Consider the following 8,094-nt stretch of genomic DNA (forward strand, 5'->3'; position numbering starts at 1 on the left):
CCCCGGCCCCTCTCCTGTTTCCTATCCCCCCTTTTTAAACACTTTTTTGGGGCTCCCTCCTTGGAAAGAGGACGGGCTGACCCGGGTTCTCTCCAGTCCCCCGGTGCGCCGGGTCACCTGTGCCCCTTCATGACGGACCTGGGCCCCATCGGAACCCCAGCTCCCAGCTACCACAACTCAGGCCGGCTGGCCCCGGGCCGTGGGCTGCCCTCGTCACCAGCCCCCAATCCAGGGAGGAACTGGCCCTCCTAGGGGAGCCTCTTTAGACATTTTTAGAAATATGATCTCCATTTCTTTCCAGCCATAATGTTTAGTAAATATTTTTAGAACAGCATTTAGCAGACAGCTTTCCAAGTGTGCTTTCTTGCCACAAAAGTGTCCTGGTTAGAGCCCCTTCTTTTTAAGACATCAGGAAGCCAGACCCCTTTTGAGTTGGGAGCATTTTGTAACTCAACATACCAAGGCCCTGACTGTATCTGAGCTGCTCCCCACCCCCCACAGAGAGCAGACGCAAGGGGGTTGCCTGGGCCCTGCAGAGCACAAGGAGCTACAACCCACTGATGGGAGTGGGGGCACTGAGGGTGTCCCCCATGTGGATTTGAGTGCAGCAGCCCTCGGCCTAGCCTCGGCAATGCTGGGACAGCTCCCCAGCCTTAAGAGGCCAGGAAGGGCTGGAAGGCAGGGCCTGCAGGTGCTCCCAGCCCCGAGACCCAGGCCCCAGGCCCCAAATCAGCAATAACCAACAAACCCTCTGCTCAGCCTGGGCTGGTGACCCGGGCACCAGAGACCTAGCATCCCGCCTCGTCCTCAGATGGCTCCGGGGGTGCCCTGTCTCTGTGCCCCCTGAACTCTTTATTTGCCTAATTTATATATATATATATATGATATATAAATACATATAAAATAGCTATTTTGCTTAAATTTCTACAGTATGTGAAAGTGAAAAAATGATGAAGACAGGGTGCGGCTGTCTGAGTTTGGCCTTCATGTCAGCAGTGCCCCGCCCTCTCCTCCTACTTCCTTCCAGTGGCTTCTGCCAACCATGAGGAGACTGGACCACATGGCCACTATCCCAGCTCCTCAGAACCCCCACTCCAACCCCTCCTACTTAGTTTAGTCCTAAAAGTTCATCACAGGGTTTTTCTTTCTACTCCAGGACTGGTTTTGTTTTTATAAAAAAACAAAAACAAAAAACAAAAAAAATGCAAAAGTGAAAACACCAACGTGTGAAATGCCTTATGATGCCCACTGACAAAGTGGGATGGGGCGGGGTGGCCCCCTGGGGCTCCCCTCAGAGCTATGGAATGTACCTCTTCCCAACACTGTTTGTGAGCAAGCACCTTTTGACTCGTAATAAAAAAAACTTTGGCTTTGGAGTTTTCCACTGCCCTGACCCTGAGTCAGTCTGTGGCTGGTTGGAGGGAGCTGATGCAAGAGGATGGGTGACAACCACAAGTGGCATGGGGAGAGGGGCATGGGGTAGAGCAGCAGAGGTAGTCTGTTGGGGGAGGGAAGGGTCCGGAGGGTTTAGTGGGGGCAGGCTCTGCCAAGGAAGGCTGCCGGGAGGGTGAGTCAGCACCACCTGACAAAAACCCAGGGCAGAGGTTGAAGCTCTGCCAGGGGCTACCCTGATGCTGCAGCCAAGGGGCCAGCCTGGACCCAAATCTGCCTCTCCCCTGGAAGAACCAACCGTGTTTTAGCCATGTGGAGGCTATAACCAGCTCCCTCCAGTCTCTCAGTTCCCAGACCTGCCTAGGGTGAGACCTCAAGAGGGAAGGTCACCCTGGTGAGTTCCGTGTTGCTTGACAACAGTGACCTGGGCTGCTCTGTTGCCCCAGTTGCCAAGCAGCCACTAGCTCCTGAGACCCAGCCAGGCCCAAGCAGCCTGTGGTCTGATCTGCTGGGTCCTCCTCCCATTGCCAGCACTTCCAGGTAAGGCAGAGCACCACCGGGGCTCAGAGGCAGGGCTCTGACCATCCAGGGCTGGCCCTGCCCCCACTATGTGGGGAAGTGGCCGTTGGGGAGTCCCACAGAGGAGCTGGAGGGGCAGGTCTCACTGGAATAGAGAGGAAGTGGGGAGTCAACCCCAGAATGGTCCTGACCAAGAGAGCACTGGAGCGGGCCTGCCAGGGGCAAGGACATAGGCCAGTCCACTGAGGCAAAGCAAATATCCCAAGATCTCTGAACAGGGATTGCCATCAGGGCAAGGTTTTAGAAAGACTGCTCTGGCCAGTAGGATACAAGATTGTCCTCTACTCAGTGGTCTTCTATACACCAGGCATCACTGAATGGAAAATGTAATAGGAAAAAAAAGATTCTGCAACATAGGCCATAAGGAACCAAATACATCTAACAAGAAGATACAAAACACATAGAAAACCTTTATGGATATGACAGAGAACACTTGAATTAAGAGGGAAAATGTTGCTGTGACTGAGAAAATTTTTAAAAAGGGAAGATGCCATCTTCACAGATAGGCAAACTCAGTTATGTCAGTCCCGAGTCTACAAATTCAGCATGACCCCCTATCAAAATCCTACCAGTATAGTTCAGGAACTTGACAAGTTGATTGTGAAATATATATGGGAAAGTATTGTACTAAAAATGACCTTAAGAATTCTAAAAAAAAAATAACACAAGGCACAAGGCACATTGTGGGCTTGATGTACAGATGCCCACATAAGCTGAAAAGCTGCCAACAAATGTCTTCCTTTTCTCCTGTTGCACTGTGACCACATATGGTATGCCATGGATTGTACTTATTTGTTGGTTATCTGTTCCCCTCCCATCTCCAATGGGCCATGAGCTTCATGAGAGTAGGAATCTTGTCTATCTTATACACTGCAGCATTCCCAGTGCCTGACACATAGTAGGCGCTCAATAAATTGCTATTGAATGAGTGAATTCCAGGCCAGGAAAACCAGCTAGAGCAAAGGCTTGGAGGAAGAATACCTGGGCAGTGGGGGAATATGGCTACAGGACCAAGTTGTGAGAGAGGCTCAGAGATGGACCTGAGGAAAAGCTGAACCCAGGAACTCAGGAAACATATGCTCCTCCCAAACTCTAGAATGCAGATCATTGCTCCTGACAGTCTGTGAGGTAGACTCCTGAAAAAGTCTGTAAGGGGGAAGAGAAGGTCTGAGGGTCCCTCATCACCAGGCCTGAAGCTCAGCATGAGGGAGTGAGGAGAGGACACCAGAGAGGCAAATTTCAAAGTGTAACACAGAGAACAACAGGCCAGAGAGGATCCTAGTGCTATTTAGCTTACTATTTTTATGAAGGTAGCCAACATGCATAACTTCAACACCAAAACCAAGAAAGACAGAGCCAAAATAAAAGAAATGCATAGCCCAATCTCATGTGAGAAAAGAATTCTCATAAATCCAAATAAGACAATAGCAAACAGAATCCGGCTGCATACAGAAGACTGATACCCCAAGTTGGTCAACCCATGCCCAAACTAGGTTTACTGCAGCAATGCAAGAATGGTTCGTGTAGGGAAGTTTCTCATTGTATATCATTAATTATGTCAGACCGTTCAAAGAAGATGTCTCTTTCTGGCAATATGTTAGACTAGGGTCCTCGAAAATACTCTTTTGTGGAAAACTAGACCCACTGGATAAAACTTTTTAAATCTTAAATTATAGCTAGAAAGAATGTAAAGAATATGCAGGTCAAATGTTGAGTGTGGAAACCTGAAGAAGTAAGAAGAGCTCTGAAATCTTTAACCTTGCAGTTAATCACCAAGCCCAGTGAGCCGAACCATGAATTTTCACTGTCTCAAAAGACTCTCCCAAGGAAGAGCATCTAATAAGAGATTTCCCCCATAAAGCTGGGTCTCCAAAGGGCTCCAATGTAATGGTGAATCCAAAATCAAATGCAAGTAAAATTTCTTGTCTTAAAGGTTGGTTTGAAGTGGAGGGGAAAAAAAAAAATCTCCCTAAGAATTTTTAGTCAGGAGTAGACCCTCAGTTAGTTTTGCAGCATGAATACATGCTACCTGAATTGTGCAATAAAACCCCTAACAGATAATATAACACGGTCCCAAACTGGCAATGTCTCCAGTCAACTGAGAGAAGCAAATAAGTCATTTTTGGAAGCTCTCCTCTTAATTCCAGGCCTTATGGAACCTCAGATATGAAACAGCAAGGAAAATGAGCAGCTCACAGTATGAAATTACTAAATATGCAAGGAAACCAGCCCCCATGAGCAAGGGTAACCAAAAATAACAGCAGAATCAGACATAAAACTCCTCCATACAGTAAGATTATTAGCAAATATGCGTGTCTAATATAGTTCTAGAAACAGAAGGGCAACTTGAAAATGAGTAAAGAATATTCAAAAAATAATTTAAATTTTTCAGAAAAACTTAAGTCACTAAAAACTCAGGAAATAATTTTATAACAGATTATACAGTTGAAGAGAATATTTGTGATGTGGAACTGAGATTTGAAGAAATTCAGTATAACACAGAGACACAAGAGGTAAAAAATATAGCAGGAAAGTTAAGAGACATACAAGATAAAGTGAGAAGGTCCCACATGTGTCTGAGATTTTTTTTTTTTTTTTTTTTTTGGAGCAGAAGTAATCTTTGAAGGGTTCATAGCTAAAAAGTTTTTTCAAGAACTCATGAAAACCACCAATATATGGAGTCAAGCCCAACAAACCTTAATCAGGGTAAATAAAAAGACATCCACAACTAATATAATTTAGTGAAACTACAAGATCACTAAGACAACAAAATCTTAAAAGCAATGAAAAAAATTTAAATACCAGCACAGAACATCAATTAGACTGAGAATTGACCTTCAAAAGAAGTTAGAAGACAGTGAGGTAATATCTACAAAAGGGAGGCAAAAATGTTATTATTTCCTCAATTAAAAATCTTTTCCAAAGCAAAGACATTAACAAAAATGTATTAAAACAATATTAAAAGTGTCTTTGGAGTTAAGGCTTCGATGAGTTGAGTTTTATGTAAAACTTACCAGGTGGTAATTAAAGGAATAGCAATACTAAATAATTTCCAAACCGGTAGAGGAAACATATAGAATATAGGGAACAAAAACTCAGTCAATCTAAAAGAAGGCAGGAAAGGAGACGAAAAAGGAATGAAGATAAGAAAGAATAAAAATTACAGCCAGACACGGTGGCTCATGCTTGTAATCCCAGCACTTTGGGGGGCAGGGGGAAGAGGATTGCCTGAGCCCAGGGTTTCGAGACCAGCCTGGGCAACTTGATGAGACCTCATCTCCACAGGAAATTTTAAAAGTTAGCTGGGCATAATGGCGCATGCATGTAGTTCCAGCTATTTGGAAGGTTGAGGTGGAATGATTGCCTGAACCCAGCAGGTCAAGGCTGCAGTAGCCATGAGTGTGCCACTGCACTCCAGCCTGGGCAACAGTGTGAGACTCTGACTCCAAAAAAAAAAAAACAACAACTAAAAATAGATCAATAGCACATCAGTAATTACATAAAATGTAAGTAACCTAAATACTTCAGGGGGGAAAAACCCCGTAATAAAAATAAAATGCAGCTATATACTATTCACAAGAATATACCTAAAACATGAATATACATGTAAAATAAACTTTAGGGAAAAGAATGTAACTACAGGTCAATTACAAAAATTTTTTAAAAGTAACTTTATAAGGATAAAAGGTAAAATTCATAAAGTTCCAGAACTCTTGTGTGCCTAATAACATCTCAAAATATATAAAGTAAAATGTACATAATCATAAGGAGAAACAGATAAATCCGCAACCATAATGAAAGAGTCTCCCAGTAATGAGGGCTCAGGCAATAAATTATGTTAATTGTTCTCCAAACAACATAATTAACAAACTCAACATTATGGGCATATACAGAGCATTCCATGTAACTGCAGAATACATGTTTTTGAAATGCACAAGGGACATTTATGAATATCAACCACATATTTAGTTCAGTCATAAAGCCTCATCAAGTTTCAAAAAACTGGTACACAGACCACTTTCTCAGACCACAATGAAGATAGTTCAAATTCAATAACAAAAAGATAATTAGGAAAAAATATTTGAACATTAAAAAATATATTTTGACTTTTTTTTTGAATAGGAGTCTCACTCTGTAATCCAGACTGGAGTGCAGTGGCACCCCTCACAACCACTGCAGTCTTGACCTGCTGGGCTCAGGTAATCCTTCTGCCCCAGTCTTCCAAGTAGCAGGAACCACAGGTGTGAACCATCATGCTTAGCTAATTTTTTTTTATTTATTGTAGAGACAGAGTCTCACCAAGTTGCCCAGGCTGGTCTCAAACCCCTGGGCTCAGGCAATCCTCTCACTTCCACCTCCCACAGTGCTGGGATTACAGGTATACCTGGTCAGAAATCAGAAAACAAAGTTAAATAAAAACACTGTATATCAAAACTTATAGGATACAGGTAAAGTAGTACTTTGAGGAAAATTTATAGCATTAAGAGCTCATATTACAAAAGACTACAAAATTATAAATTAAACACTCAATTTGAGTAAGAAAATCAGCATTAGGATAAACTCAAAGAAAGGACAAGAAAAATAAAGATCAGATCAGAAATTAATTAAATAGAAAAATGATAATAAAAAGTACCAAGAGAGTTGAGGTTGATTCTTTGAAAATTAACATTGTGACCCAGATGTGGTGGCTCATGCCTGTAATCCCAGCACTTTGGGAGGCCAAGGTGGGAGAGTCACTTGAAGCCAGGAGTTTGAGACCAGCTTTGTGCAACAAAGCAAGACCCAATCTCTACAGAAAATTTAAAAATTAGTTGGACAAGACAGTGTGCACTTGTAGTTCTAGCTACTTAAGAAGTTTAGGCAGGTGGGATTGCTAAAGTCCCGGAGGTTGAGGCTGCAGTGAGCTATGAACATGCCACTGCACCCAACACAGGAGCAACAGCATTTATAAAGCAACCACTAAGTAAACTAAAAAAAGATATTGACTCTAACACTGTTATAGCAGGGGACATTAATAGCCCTAGATAGATCATCGAGGCAAAACATCAACAAGGAGACTCAGAACCTAAACTTGACACTTGACCAAATGGACTTAATAGATACCTACAGATTATTCCATTCAACAACCACAGAATATCTATTCTACTCATCACTACATGGAATGTACTCCAAGATCTATCATGTCCTTGGCCATAAATCAAGCATAAACAAATTCCATAAGGTTGAAATATTGTCATGTACCTTCTCAGACCACATTGGAATAAAAATAAATATCAACACCAACAAAATTTCCCCAAAGTCCACAAAGACATGGACATTAAGCAGCATGTGCTGAACAACTACTGGGTCAACACTGAAATCAAAGCAGAAATCAAGATTCCTAGAAAAAAATGAAAATGAAGAAACATCTTTCAAAACCTCTGGGATGGCCATCACTCTCCAACACCAGTGCCGCTTCTAGCTCGCTGAGTTCCAGCCGAAGGAGAAGCAGGGTAAGTAAGGAGGTCTCTATACCATGGCTCCTACAAAGCAGACTGCCCACAAATCAACCTGTGGTAAAGCATCCAGGAAGCAACTGGCTATAAAGGCTGCTCGCAAGAGTGCGCCCTCTACTGGAGGGGTGAAGAAACTTCATCGTTACAGGCCTGGTTCTGTGGCACTCGGTGAAATTAGACATTATCAGAAGTCCACTGAACTTCTGATTCGTAAACTTCCTTTCCAGCATCTGGTGCGAGAAATTGCTCAGGACTTCAAAACAGATCTGCGCTTCCAGAGTGCAGCTATTGGTGCTTTGCAGGAGGCAAGTGAGGCCTATCTGGTTGACCTTTTTGAAGACACCAACCTGTGTGCTACCCATGCCAAACGTGTAACAATTATGCCAAAAGACATCCAGCATGCCGCATACATGGAGAGCGTGCTTAAATCCACTAAGATGGGAAACATTTCATTCTAAAAAAAAAAAAAATTCTCTTCTTCCTGTTATTGGTAGTTCTGAACATTAGATTTTTTTTTTCCCCATGGGGCCAAAAGGTTACCTAAGTATATGATCGCAAGTGGAAGAAGAGGGGACAGAAATCAGGTATTGGCAGTTTTTCCATTTTCATCTGTGTGTGAATTTTTAAT

At 43.0% G+C, this 8,094-nt stretch overlaps 1 pseudogene; it reads left to right on the plus strand.

Moving 5' to 3' along the window:
* The first annotated feature begins 7,486 nt into the window (after positions 1-7,486).
* Positions 7,487-7,893, plus strand: LOC110595477 (annotated as a pseudogene).
* The last annotated feature ends 201 nt before the right edge of the window (positions 7,894-8,094 follow it).

This window comes from Carlito syrichta, unplaced genomic scaffold (genome assembly GCF_000164805.1).
Source record: "Carlito syrichta isolate Samal-C Ts95f unplaced genomic scaffold, Tarsius_syrichta-2.0.1 Scaffold302276, whole genome shotgun sequence".
In the NCBI taxonomy this organism is placed as follows: Eukaryota; Metazoa; Chordata; class Mammalia; order Primates; family Tarsiidae; genus Carlito; species Carlito syrichta.